The sequence below is a fragment of the Gorilla gorilla genome, chromosome 23 (assembly GCF_029281585.2).
Source record: "Gorilla gorilla gorilla isolate KB3781 chromosome 23, NHGRI_mGorGor1-v2.1_pri, whole genome shotgun sequence".
In the NCBI taxonomy this organism is placed as follows: Eukaryota; Metazoa; Chordata; class Mammalia; order Primates; family Hominidae; genus Gorilla; species Gorilla gorilla.
The window spans coordinates 4,634,318-4,649,600 of record NC_086018.1 but is presented as its reverse complement, the minus strand read 5'-3'; positions in this window follow the sequence as shown (position 1 = coordinate 4,649,600).

The following is a 15,283-nucleotide window of genomic DNA, read 5'->3' as shown; positions in this document are numbered from 1 at the left end:
CTGGTCTGTCACATTGGTGACCAGTGCACAGTTATGATGTCACAATGCCCCTTAGGCATATCACAGACAAGGGTCTGTCACCTGGGTGACCAGTGCGGAGTTATGATGTCCAATGCCCCCTTAGGCAGATCACAGACAAGGATCTGTCACCTGGGTGACCAGTGCAGATTTATGATGTCAAAATTCACCCTTAGGCAGATCAGAGACAAGGGTCTGTCACCTGTGTGACCAGTGCAGAGTTATGATGTCACAATGCTCCCTTAGGCAGATCACAGAGAAGGGTCTGTCACCTGTGTGACCAGTGCAGAGTTATGATGTCACAATGCCCCCTTAGGCAGATCACAGAGAAGGGTCTTTCACCTGGGTGATCAGTGCAGAGTTATGACGTCACAATATCCCCTTAGGCAGATGAGAGACAACGGTCCGTCGCCTGGGTGAACAGCGCACACTTATGATGTCACAATGCCCCCTTAGGCAGATAACGGACAAGAGTCTGTCACCAGAGTGACCAGTGCAGTGTTATGATGTCACAATGCGCCCTTAGGCCGTACACAGACAAAGGTCTGTCACCTGGTTTACCAGTGGAGAGTTATGATTTCACAATGCCCACTTAGGCGGATCACAGTCAAGGTCCAGTCACCTGGGTGCCCAGTGCAGACTTGTGATGTCACAATGCCCCCTTAGGCAGATCAAAGACAAGGTTCAGTCACCTGGGTGACCAGTGCACTGTTATGATGTCACAATGCCCCCTTAGACAGATCACAGACAAGGGTCTGTCACCAGCGTGACCAGTGCAGAGTTATGATGTCACAGTGCCACCTCAGGCAGATCTCATAAAATGGTCTGTCGCCTGGGTGACCAGTACAGAGTTATGATGTCACAATGCCCCCTAAGGCAGATCACAGACAAGAGTCTGTCACTGGCTTACCAGTGTATAGTTATGATGTCACAATGATACCTGAGGCAGATCAAAGACAACTGTCTGTCACCTGGGTGACCAGTGCAGAGTTATAATGTCACAATGCACCCTTAGGCATATCGCGGAGAAGGGTGTGTCACCAGGGTGACCAGTGTAGGGTAATGATGTCACAATGCCCCCTCAGGCAGATCACAGACAAGGGTCTGTCACCTGGGTGACAAGTGGAGAGTTATGATGTCACAATGCCCTTTTGACAGAACACAGACAAGGGTCTGTCAACTGGGTTACCAGTGCAAAGTTGTGATGTCACAGTGTCCCCTTAGGCAGAAAACGGACAAGGGTCTGTCACCAGAATGACCAGTGCAGAGTTATGATGTCACAATGCCCCCTTAGGCAGAACACAGACAATGGTCTGTCACCAGGGTGACCAGTGGAGAGTTATGATGTTACAATACCCCACTAGGCAGATCACATAAAAGGGTCTGTCACCTGGGTGACCAGTGCAGTGTTATGATGTCACAATGCCCCCTTAGGCAGATCACAGACAAGGGTCTTTCAACAGGGAGCCCAGTGTAGAGTTATGATGTCACGTTGCCCCCTTAGGCAGATCACAGACAAGGGTCTGTCACCTGGGTGACCAGTGCAGATTTATGATGTCACAATGACCCCTTAGGCTGATCACGGACAAGCGTCTGTCCCCAGGATGTCCCGTGAAGAGTTATGATGTCACAATGTCCCCTGAGGCAGATCACAGAAAAGCGTCTTTCACCAGGTTAACCAGTGCTGGGTTATGATGTCACAATGAACACTTAAGCTGTTCAAAGACAAGGGTCTGTCACCAGGATTACCGGTGCAGAGTTATGATGTCACAATGCCCCCTTAGGCAGATCACTGACGAGGGTCTGTCACCTTGGTGACCAGTGCAGAGTTATGAGGTCACAATGCTCCCTTAGGCAGATCACGGACAAGGGTCTTTCACCTGGTTGACCAGTGCAGAGTTAAGAGGTCACAATGACCCCTTAGGCAGATCACAGACAAGGTTCCGTCTCCTGGGTGAACAGTGCACTGTTATGATGTCACAATGCACCCTTAGATAGATCACAGACAAGGGTCTGTCAATATGGTGACCAGTGCAGAGTTATAGTGTCACAATGCCCCCTTAGGCAGATCACATACAAGGGTCTGTCACCAGGCTTACCAGTGGAGGGATATGATGTCACAATGCCCCCTTAGGCAGATCACAGACAATGGTCTGTCACCTGTGTGACCCGTGCAGAGTTATGATGTCACAATGCCCCCTTAGGTAGATCACAGACAATGGTCTGTCAACTAGGTGGCCAGTGCAGAGTTATGATGTCACAATGACCCCTTAGGCAGATCACAGACAAGGGATTGTCATCTAGGTGCCCAGTGGAGAGTTATGATGTCACAATGCCCCCTTAGGCAGATCACGGACAAGGGCATGTCACCTGGGTGCCCAGGGCAGAGTTATAACGTCACAATGCCCCCTTATGCACATCACAGACTAGGGATTGTCACCTGGGTGCCCAGTGCAGAGTTATGATTTCACAATATCCCTTAGGCAGATCACAGACATGGGCCTGTGACCTGGGTGCCTAGTGCACAGTTATGATGTCACAATGCACACTTAAGCACATCAAAGACAAGGCTCTGTCACCGGGGTTACCTGTGCAGAATTATGATATCACAATACACCCTTAGGCAGATCACAGACAAGTGTCTGTCACCTGGGTGACCAGTGCAGAGTTATGTTGTCATGATGCCCCCTTAGGCAGATCAAAGACAAGGATCTGTCACCTGGGAGTCCAGTGCCGAGTTATGAAGTCACAGTGACCTCTCAGGCAGATCACAGACAAGGGTCTGTCACCTGGGTGACAAGTGGAGAGTTATGATCTCACAATGCCCTTTTGGCAGATCAAAGACAAGGGTCTGTCACCTGGGTTACCAGTGCAAAGTTATGATGTCACAATTCCCTCTTAAGCAGATCAAAGACAATGGTCTGTCCCCAGGGTGACCCGTGCAGAGTTATGATGTCACAATGCACCTGTAGGCAAATCACAGACAAGGGTCTGTCACCTGGGTGAGCAGCGCAGAGTTATGATGTCACAATGCCCCCTTAGGCATATCACAGGCAAGGTTCTTTCACCTGGGTGACCAGTGCAGAGTTATAATGTCACAATGTCCCCTTAGGCAGATCACAGACAAGCGTCCGTCACCTGGGTGAGGAGTGCACACTTATGATGTCACAATGCACCCTTAGGCAATCACAGAAAAGGGTCTTTCACTAGGGTGTCCAGTGCAGGTTTAAGATGTCACAATGCCCCCTTAGCAGATTATGGACAAGGGTCCATCACCTGGGTTACCAGTGCACACTTATGATTTCACAATGCCCCCTAAGGCACATTCCAGACAACGGTCTGTCACCTGGGTGACCAGTGCAGAGTTATGATGTCACAATGCCTCCTTAGGCATATCACAGATAGTGGACTGTCACATTGGTGACCAGTGCACAGTTATGATGTCACAATGCCCCTTAGGCAGATCACAGACAAGGGTCTGTCACCTGGGTGACCAGTGCGGAGTTATGATGTCCAATCTCCCCTTAGGCGAATCACAGACAAGGGTCTGTCACATGGGTGAGCAGTGCAGAATTATGATGTCACGTTGCCCCCTTAGGCAGATAAAGGACAAGGGTCTGTCACCTGGGTGACCAGTGCACAGTTATGGTGTCACAAAGCCGCGTTAGGCAGTTCACAGACAAGGGTGTGTCACCTGGGTGCCCAGTGCAGAGTTATTATATCCCAGTGCCCCCTTAGGCACATTACAGACAAGGTCCTGGCACCTGAGTGACCAGTACAGATTTAAGATGTCACAACGCCCTATTAGGCAGATCACAGACAATGGTCTCTCACCTTGGTGACCAGTGCAGAATTATGATGTCACAATGCCCCCTTAGGCAGATCACAGATGAGGGTCTGTCACCTTGGTGACCAGTGCAGTGTTATGAGGTCACAATGCTCCCTTAGGCATATCACAGACAAGGGTCTTTCACCTGGTTGACCAGTGCAGATTTATGAGGTCACAATGACTCCTTAGGCAGATCACAGACAAGGTTCTGTCACCTGGGTGAGCAGTGCACAGTTTTGATGTCACAATGCACCCTTAGATAGATCACAGACAAGGGTCTGTCAATATGGTGACCAGTGCAGGGTTATAGTGTCACAATGCCCCCTTAGGCAGATCACACACAAGGGTCTGTCACCCGGCTTACCAGTGGAGAGATATGATGTCACAATACCCCCTTAGGCAGATCACAGACAATGGCCTGTCACCTGTGTAACCCGTGCAGAGTTATGATGTCACAATGCCCCCTTAGGTAGATCACAGACAATGGTCTGTCAACTAGGTGGCCAGTGCAGAGTTATGATGTCACAATGACCCCTTAGGCAGATCACACACAAGGGATTGTCATCTAGGTGCCCAGTGGAGAGTTATGATGTCACAATGCCCCCTTAGGCAGATCACGGACAAGGGCATGTCACCTGGTTGCCCAGGGCAGAGTTATAACGTCGCAATGCCCCCTTATGCACATCACAGACTAGGGATTGTCACCTGGGTGCCCAGTGCAGAGTTATGATGTCACAATATCCCTTAGGCAGATCACAGACATGGGCCTGTGACCTGGGTGCCTAGTGCAGAGTTATGATGTCACAATGCACACTTAAGCACATAAAAGACAAGTCTCTGTCACCGGGGTTACCTGTGCAGAATTATGATGTCACAATGCACCCTTAGACAGATCACAGACAAGTGTCTGTCACCTGGGTGACCTGTGCAGAGTTATGATGTCACAATGACCCTTAGGCAGATCACAGACAAGGGCCTGTCACCTGGGTGTCCAGTGCAGATTTATGATGTCACAATGCCCCCTTAGGCACATCACAGACAAGGGTGTGTCACTTGCATGACCAGTGCACAATTATGAAGTCACAATGTCCCGTTAGGCAGATCACAGAAAAGGGTCTGTCACCTAGGTGACCGGTGCAGAATTATGATGTCACAATGCCCACTTAAGCAGATCAAAGACAAAGGTCTGTCACCAGGGTGACCCGTGCAGAGTTATGATGTCACAATGCTCCCTTATGCAGATCACAGACAAGGGTCTGTCACCTAGGTGACCCGTGCAGAGTTATGATGTCACAATGCCCCCTTAGGCAGATCACAGACCAAGGGTCTGTCATCTTGGTGAGCAGTGCAGAGTTACGATGTCACAATGCCCCCTTAGTCAGATCACAGAGAACGGTCTGTCACCTGGGTGACTAGTGCAGATAGTATGATGTCACAACGCCCACTTATGCAGAACAAAGACATGGGTCTGTCACCTGGTTGCCCAGTGCCGATAGTATGATGTCACAATGCCCCGTTATGCAGAACAAAGACAAGGGCCTGTCACCTGGTTGCTCAGTGCAGGGTTATGATGTCACAATGCCCCCTTAGGCAGATCAAATCCAAGGGTCTGTCACATGGGTGACCCGAGCCGAGTTATGATGTCTCAATGCCCCCTTTTACAGATCACAAACAAGGGTCTGTCACCTGGTCGCCCCGTGCAGAGTTATGATGTCAAAATGCCCCTTTAGGCAGATCAAAGACAAGGGTCTGTCACCTGGTTGCCCAGTGCAGGGTTATGATGTCACAATGCCCCCTTAGGCAGATCACAGACAAGGGCATGCCACCTGAGTGCCCAGTGCGGAATTGTAATGTCACAATGCCCCCTTATACACATCAGAGACTAGGGCCTGTCACCTCGGGGCCCAGTGCAGAGTTATGATGTCACAATACTCCCTTAGGCAGATCACATACAAGGGCCTGTCACTTGGGTGTCCAGTGCAGAGTTATGTTGTCACAATGCCCACTTAAGCAGATCAAAGCAAGGGTCTGTCACCAGGGTGATCCGTGTAGAATTATGATGTCACAATGCACCCTTAGGCAGATCACAGACAAGGGTCTGTCACCTGGATGCCCTGGGCAGAGTGATGATGTCACAAGGCCCCCTTAAGCAGATAACGGACAAGGGTCTGTCACCACGGTGACCAGTGCAGAGTTATGATGTCACAATGCCCCATTAGGCAGTTTCCAGACAAGGTTCAGTCACCTAGGTGGCCAGGGGAGAATTATGACGTCACAATGCCCATTAAGCAGATCACAGACAAGGGTCTGTCACCTGGGTGACCAGTGCAATGTTATGATGTCACACTGCCACCTCAGGCAGATCTCATAAAATGGTCTGTCACCTGGGTGACCAGTACACAGTTATGATATCACAATGCCCCCTTAGGCAGATCACAGACAAGAGTCTGTCACTGGCTTACCAGTTTATAGTTATGATGTCACAATGACACCTGAGGCGGATCAGAGACAAGGGTCTGTCACCTGGGTGACCAGTGCAGAGTTATAATGTCACAATGCCCCCTTAGGCATATCACGGACAAGGGTCTGTCACCATGGTGACCAGTGCAGAGTTATGATGTCACAATGCCCCCTCAGGCAGATCACAGACAAGGGCCTGTCACCTGGGTGACCAGTGTAGGGTAATGATGTCACAATGCCCCCTCAGGCAAATCACAGACAAGGGTCTGTCACCTGGGAAACCAGTGCAGAGTCATGATGTCACAATGCCCCCTTAGGCAGATCACAGACAAGGGTCTGTCACCTGTGTGACCAGTGCAGAGTTATGATGTCACAATACGCCCTTAGGCAGATCACAGAGAAGGGTCTTTCACCTGGGTGACCAGTGCAGAGTTATGACGTCACAATATCCCCTTAGGCAGATCAGAGACCACGGTCCGTCGCCTGGGTGACCAGTGCACACTTGTGATGTCACAATGCCCCCTTAGGCAGATAACGGAAAAGGGTCTGTCACCGGAGTGACCAGTGCAGAGTTATGATGTCACAATACCCCACTAGGCAGATCACATAAAAGGGTCTGTCACCTGGGTGACCAGTGCAGTGTTATGATGTCACAATGCCCCCTTAGGCAGATCACAGAAAAGGGTCTTTCAACAGGTAGCCCAGTGTAGAGTTATGATGTCACGTTGCCCCCTTAGGCAGATCACAGACAAGGGTCTGTCACCTGGGTGACCAGTGCAGATTTATGATGTCACAATGACCCCTTAGGCCGATCACGGCCAAGCCTCTGTCTCCAGGATGTCCCGTGCAGAGTTATGATGTCACAATGCCCCCTGAGGCAGATCACAGAAAAGGGTCTTTCACCAGGTTGACAAGTTCTGGGTTATGATGTCACAATGAACACTTAAGCTGTTCAAACACAAGAGTCTGTCACCAGGATTGCCCGTGCAGAGTTATGATGTCACAATGCACCCTTAGGCAGATCACAATCAAGGGTCTGTCACCTGGGTGAGCCATGAAGAGTTACAATGTCACAATGCCCCCTTAGGCAGATCACAGATGAGGGTCTGTCACCTTGGTGACCAGTGCAGAGTTATGAGGTCACAATGCTCCCTTAGGCAGTTCACAGACAAGGGTCTTTCACCTGGTTGACCAGTGCAGATTTATGAGGTCACCATGACTCCTTAGGCAGATCACAGACAAGGTTCTGTCACCTGGGTGAGCAGTGCACAGTTTTGATGTCACAATGCACCCTTAGATAGATCACAGACAAGGGTCTGTCAATATGGTGACCAGTGCAGGGTTATAGTGTCACAATGCCCCCTTAGGCAGATCACACACAAGGGTCTGTCACCCGGCTGACCAGTGGAGAGATATGATGTCACAATGGCCCCTTAGGCAGATCACAGACAATGGCCTGTCACCTGTGTTACCCGTGCAGAATTATGATGTCACAATGCCCCCTTAGGTAGATCATAGACCATGGTCTGTCAACTAGGTGGCCAGTGCAGAGTTATGATGTCACAATGACCCCTTAGGAAAATAGCAGACAAGGGATTGTCATCTAGGTGCCCAGTGGAGAGTTATGATGTCACAATGCCCCCTTAGGCAGATCACGGACAAGGGAATGTCACCTGGGTGCCCAGGGCAGAGTTATAACGTCGCAATGCCCCCTTATGCACATCACAGACTAGGGATTCTCACCTGGGTGCCCAGTGCAGAGTTATGATGTCACGATATCCCTTAGGCAGATCACAGACATGGGCCTGTGACCTGGGTGCCTAGTGCAGGGTTATGATGTCACAATGCACACTTAAGCACATAAAAGACAAGGCTCTGTCACCGGGGTTACCTGTGCAGAATTATGATGTCACAATGCACCCTTAGGCAAATCACAGACAAGTGTCTGTCACCTGGCTGACTCGTGCAGAGTTATGACATCACAATGCCAACTTAGGCAGATCACAGACAAGGGCCTGTCACCTGGGTGACCAGTGCAGATTTATGATGTCACAATGCGCCCTTAGGCACATCACAGACAAGGGTGTGTCACTTGAGTAACCAGTGCACAATTATGAAGTCACAATGTCCCGTCTGGCAGATCACAGAAAAGGGTCTGTCACCTAGGTGACCGGTGCAGAATTATGATGTCACAATGCCCACTTAAGCAGATCAAAGACACAGGTCTGTCACCAGGGTGACCCGTGCAGAGTGATGATGTCACAATGCTCCCTTATGCAGATCACAGACAAGGGACTGTCACCTAGGTGACCCATGCAGAGTTATGATGTCACAATGCCCCCTTAGGCAGATCACAGACCAAGGGTCTGTCATCTTGGTGAGCAGTGCAGAGTTACGATGTCACAATGCCCCCTTAGTCAGATCACAGAGAACGGTCTGTCACCTGGGTGACTAGTGCAGATAGTATGATGTCACAACGCCCACTTATGCAGAACAAAGACAAGGGTCTGTCACCTGGTGGCCCAGTGCCGATAGTATGATGTCACAATGCCCCCTTAGGCAGATCAAATACAAGGGTCTGTCACAGGGGTGACCCGAGCAGAGTTATGATGTCACAATGCCCACTTTTACAGATCACAAACAAGGGTCTGTCACCTGGTCGCCCCGTGCAGAGTTATGATGTCAAAATGCCCCTTTAGGCAGATCAAAGACAAGGGTCTGTCACCTGGTTGCCCAGTGCAGGGTAATGATGTCACAATGCCTCCTTAGGCAGATCACAGACAAGGGCATGCCACCTGGGTGCCCAGTGCAGAATTGTAATGTCACAATGCCCCCTTATGCACATCACAGACTAGGGCCTGTCACCTCGGGGCCCAGTACAGAGTTATGATGTCACAATACCCCCTTAGGCAGATCACAGTCAAGGGCCTGTCACTTGGGTGTCCAGTGCAGAGTTATGATGTCACAATGCCCACTTAAGCAGATCAAAGCAAGGGTCAGTCACCAGGGTGATCCGTGTAGAATTATGATGTCACAATGCACCCTTAGGCAGATCACAGACAAGGGTCTGTCACCTGGGTGCCCCGTGCAGAGTGATGATGTCACAAGGCCCCCTTAGGCAGATAACGGACAAGGGTCTGTCAGCACGGTGACCAGTACAGAGTTATGATGTCACAATGCCCCCTTAGGCAGATCACAGACAAGAGTCTGTCACTGGCTTACCAGTGTATAGTTATGATGTCACAATGACACCTGAGGCAGATCATAGACAAGGGTCTGTCACCTGGGTGACCAGTGTTGAGTTATAATGTCACAATGCCCCCTTAGACAGATCACAGACAAGGGTCTGTCACCAGGGTGACCAGTGCAGAGTTATGATGTCACAATGCCCCCTTAGGCAGACCACAGACAAGGGCCTGTCACTTGGGTGACCAGTGTTGGGAAATGATGTCACAATGCCCCCTCACGCAGATCACAGACAAGGGTCTGTCATCTGGGTAACCAGTGCAGAGTTATGACGTCACAATGCCCCCTTAGGCAGATCACAGACAAGGATCTGTCACCTGGGTGACCAGTGCAGATTTATGATGTCAAAATGCACCCTTAGGCAGATCACAGACAAGGTTCTGTCACCTGTGTGACCATTGCAGTGTTATGATGTCCCAATGCCCCCTTAGGCAGATCACAGAGAAGGGTCTGTCACCTGTGTGACCAGTGCAGAGTTATGATGTCACAATATCCCCTTAGGCAGATCAGAGACAACGGTCCGTCGCCTGGGTGACCAGTGCACACTTATGATGTCACAATGCCCCTTAGGCAGACAACGGACAAGGGTCTGTCACCAGAGTGACCAGTGCAGAGTTATGATGTCACAATGCGCCCTTAGGCCGTACACAGACAAGGGTCTGTCACCTGGTTTACCAGTGGAGAGTTATGATGTCACAATGCCCACTTAAGCAGATCACAGTCAAGGGCCTGTCACCTGGGTGCCCAGTGCAGACTTGTGATGTCACAATGCCCCCTTAGGCAGATCAAAGACAAGGATCGGTCACCTGGCTGTCCAGTGCAGAGTTATGATGTCACAATGCCCCCTTAGGCAGATCACAGACAAGGGTCTGTCACCTGGGTGACCAGTGGAGAGTTATGCTGTCACAATGCCCCTTTAGGCAGATTCCAGACAAGGGTCATTCACCACGGTGACCAGTGCAGACTTATGATGACACAATGCTCCCTTAGGCAGATCAAAGACAAGGGTGTGTCACCTCGGTGTCCAGTGCTGAGTTAAGATGTCAAAATGCCCCTTTAGGCAGATCAAAGTCAAGGGTCTGTCACCTGGGTGAACAGTGCAGAGTTATGATGTCACAGTGTACCCTAAGGCAGATCACAGACAAGGGTCTGTCACCTGGGTGCCATGTGCAGAGTTATGATGTCACAATGCCCCCTTAGGCAGATCACAGACAAGGGCCTGCTACCTGGGTTCCCAGGGCAGACTTATGATGTAACAATGTCCCCATAGGCAGATCACAGACAAGGGTTTGTCACCAGGATGACCAGTGCAGAGTTATGATGTCACAATGACCCCTTAGGCAGATCAAATCCAAGGGTCTGTCACATGGGTGACCCGAGCAGAGTTATGATGTCACAATGCCCCCTTTTACAGATCACAAACAAGGGTCTGTCACCTGGTCGCCCCGTGCAGAGTTATGATGTCAAAATACCCCTTTAGGCAGATCAAAGACAAGGGTCTGTCACCTGGTTGCCCAGTGCAGAGTTATGATGTCACAAAGACCCCTTAGGCAGATCACAGACAAGGGCATGCCACCTGGGTGCCCAGTGCAGAATTGTAATGTCACAATGCCCCCTTATGCACATCACAGACTAGGGCCTGTCACCTCGGGGCCCAGTGCAGAGTTATGATGTCACAATACTCCCTTAGGCAGATCACAGACAAGGGCCTGTCACTTGGGTGTCCAGTGCAGAGTTATGTTGTCACAATGCCCACTTAAGCAGATCAAAGCAAGGGTCTGTCACCAGGGTGATCCGTGTAGAATTATGATGTCACAATGCACCCTTAGGCAGATCACAGACAAGGGTCTGTCACCTGGATGCCCCGTGCAGAGTGATGATGTCACAAGGCCCCCTTAGGCAGATAACGGACAAGGGTCTGTCAGCACGGTGACCAGTGCCGAGTTATGAGGTCACAATGACCCATTAGGCAGTTTCCAGACAAGGTTCTGTCACCTAGGTGACCAGGGGAGAATTATGATGTCACAATGCCCATTAAGCAGATCACAGACAAGGGTCTGTCACCTGGGTGACCAGTGCACTGTTATGATGTCACAATGCCCCCTTAGACAGATCACAGACAAGGGTCTGTCACCAGGGTGACCAGTGCAGAGTTATGATGTCACACTGCCACCTCAGGCAGATCTCATAAAATGGTCTGTCACCCGGGTGACCAGTACAGAGTTATGATGTCACAATGCCCCCTTAGGCAGATCACAGACAAGAGTCTGTCACTGGCTTACCAGTGTATAGTTATGATGTCACAATGACACCTGAGGCAGATCAGAGACAAGGGTCTGTCACCTGGGTGACCAGTGCAGAGTTATAATGTCACAATGCCCCCTTAGGCAGATCACAGAGAAGGGTCTTTCACCTGGGTGACCAGTGCAGAGTTATGATGTCACAATGCCCCCTTAGGCAGATCACAGACAAGGATCTGTCACCTGGGTGACCAGTGCAGATTTATGATGTCAAAATGCACCCTTAGGCAGATCACAGACAAGGGTCTGTCACCTGGGTAACCATTGCAGAGTTATGATGTCACAATGCCACCTTAGGCAGATCACAGAGAAGGGTCTTTCACCTGGGTGACCAGTGCAGAGTTATGATGTCACAATATCCCCTTAGGCAGATCAGAGACAACGTTCCGTCGCCTGGGTGACCAGCGCACACTTATGATGTCACAATGCCCCCTTAGGCAGATAATGGACAAGGGTCTGTCACCAGAGTGACCAGTGCAGAGTTATGATGTCACAATGCCCCCTTAGGCAGAACACAGACAATGGTCTGTCACCAGGGTGACCAGTGGAGAGTTATGATGTCACAATACCCCACTAGGCAGATCACATAAAAGGGTGTGTCACCTGGGTGACCAGTGCAGTGTTATGATGTCACAATGCCCCCTTAGGCAGATCACAGACAAGGGTCTTTCAACAGGGAGCCCAGTGTAGAGTTATGATGTCACGTTGCCCCCTTAGGCAGATCACAGACAAGGGTCTGTCACCTGGGTGACCAGTGCAGATTTATGATGTCACAATGACCCATTAGGCAGATCACGGACAAGGGTCTGTCACCTGGGTGACCAGTGCAGATTTATGATGTCACAATGACCCATTAGGCAGATCACGGACAAGCGTCTGTCTCTAGGATGTCCCGTGCACAGTTATGATGTCACAATGCCCCCTGAGGCAGATCACAGAAAAGGGTCTTTCTCCAGGTTGACCAGTGCTGGGTTATGATGTCACAATGAACTCTTAAGCTGTTCAGAGACAAAGGTCTGTCACCAGGATTACCCGTGCAGAGTTATGATGTCACAAAGCACCCTTAGGCAGATCACAAACAAGGTTCTGTCACCTGGGTGAGCCGTGAAGAGTTATGATGTCACAATGCCCCCTTAGGCAGATCACAGACGAGGGTCTGTCACCTTGTTGACCAGTGCAGAGTTTTGAGGTCACAATGCTCCCTTAGGCAGATCACAGACAAGGGTCTTTCATCTGGGGGACCAGTGCAGAGTTATGAGGTCACAATGACCCCTTAGGCAGATCACAGACAAGGTTCCGTCACCTGGGTGAGCAGTGCACAGTTTTCATGTCACAATGCACCCTTAGATAGATCACAGACAAGGGTCTGTCAATATGGTGACCAGTGCAGAGTTATAGTGTCACAATGCCCTCCTTAGGCAGATCACAGACAAGGGTCTGTCACCCGGCTTACCAGGGGAGAGATATGATGTCACAATGCCCCCTTAGGCAGATCACAGACAATGGTCTGTCAACTAGGTGGCCAGTGCAGAGTTATGATGTCACAATGACCCCTTAGGCAGATCACAGACAAGGGATTGTCATCTAGGTGCCCAGTGGAGAGTTATGATGTCACAATGCCCCCTTAGGCAGATCACGGACAAGGGCATGTCACCTTTGTGCCCAGGGCAGAGTTATAACGTCAGAAAGCCCCCTTATGCACATCACAGACTAGGGATTGTCACCTGGGTGCCCAGTGCAGAGTTATGATGTCACAATATCCCTTAGGCAGATCACAGACATGGGCCTGTGACCTGGGTGCCTAGTGCAGAGTTATGATGTCACAATGTACGCTTAAGCACATCAAAGACAAGGCTCTGTCACCGGGGTTACCTGTGCAGAATTATGATGTCACAATGCACCCTTAGGCAGATCACAGACAAGTGTCTGTCACCTGGGTGACCCGTGCAGAGTTATGATGTCACAATGCCCCCTTAGGCAGATCACAGACAAGGGCCTGACACCTGGGTAACCAGTGCAGACTTGTGATGTCACGATGCCCCCTTAGTCAGATGAAAGACAAGGATCTGTCACCTGGGAGTCCAGTGCCGAGTTATGAAGTCACAGTGACCTCTCAGGCAGATCACAGACAAGGGTCTGTCACCTGGGAGACAAGTGGAGAGTTATGATGTCACAATGCCCTTTTGGCAGATCAAAGACAAGGGTCGGTCACCTGGGTTACCAGTGCAAAGTTATGATGTCACAATTCCCACTTAAGCAGATCAAAAACAATGGTCTGTCACCAGGGTGACCCGTGCAGAGTTATGATATCACAATGCACCCTTAGGCAACTCACAGACAAGGGTCTGTCACCTGGGTGAGCAGTGCAGAGTTATGATGTCACAATGCCCCCTTAGGCAGATCACAGACAAGGTTCTTTCACCTGGGTGACCAGTGCCGATTTATAATGTCACAATGTCCCATTAGGCAGATCACAGACAAGCGTCCGTCACCTGGGTGACGCGTGCATACTTATGATGTCACTATGCACCCGTAGGCAATCACTGAAAAGGGTCTGTCACCACGGTGAACAGTGCAGAGTTATGATGTCACAATGCCGTGTTAGGCAGATCAGAGACAAGGTTCTGTTACCTGGGTGACCAGTGCAGAGTTATGATGTCACAATGACCGCTTAGGCAGATCACGGACAAGGGAATGTCACCTGGGTGCCCAGGGCAGAGTTATAACGTCGCAATGCCCCCTTATGCACATCACAGACTAGGGATTCTCACCTGGGTGCCCAGTGCAGAGTTATGATGTCACGATATCCCTTAGGCAGATCACAGACATGGGCCTGTGACCTGGGTGCCTAGTGCAGGGTTATGATGTCACAATGCACACTTAAGCACATAAAAGACAAGGCTCTGTCACCGGGGTTACCTGTGCAGAATTATGATGTCACAATGCACCCTTAGGCAAATCACAGACAAGTGTCTGTCACCTGGCTGACTCGTGCAGAGTTATGACATCACAATGCCAACTTAGGCAGATCACAGACAAGGGCCTGTCACCTGGGTGACCAGTGCAGATTTATGATGTCACAATGCGCCCTTAGGCACATCACAGACAAGGGTGTGTCACTTGAGTAACCAGTGCACAATTATGAAGTCACAATGTCCCGTCTGGCAGATCACAGAAAAGGGTCTGTCACCTAGGTGACCGGTGCAGAATTATGATGTCACAATGCCCACTTAAGCAGATCAAAGACACAGGTCTGTCACCAGGGTGACCCGTGCAGAGTGATGATGTCACAATGCTCCCTTATGCAGATCACAGACAAGGGACTGTCACCTAGGTGACCCATGCAGAGTTATGATGTCACAATGCCCCCTTAGGCAGATCACAGACCAAGGGTCTGTCATCTTGGTGAGCAGTGCAGAGTTACGATGTC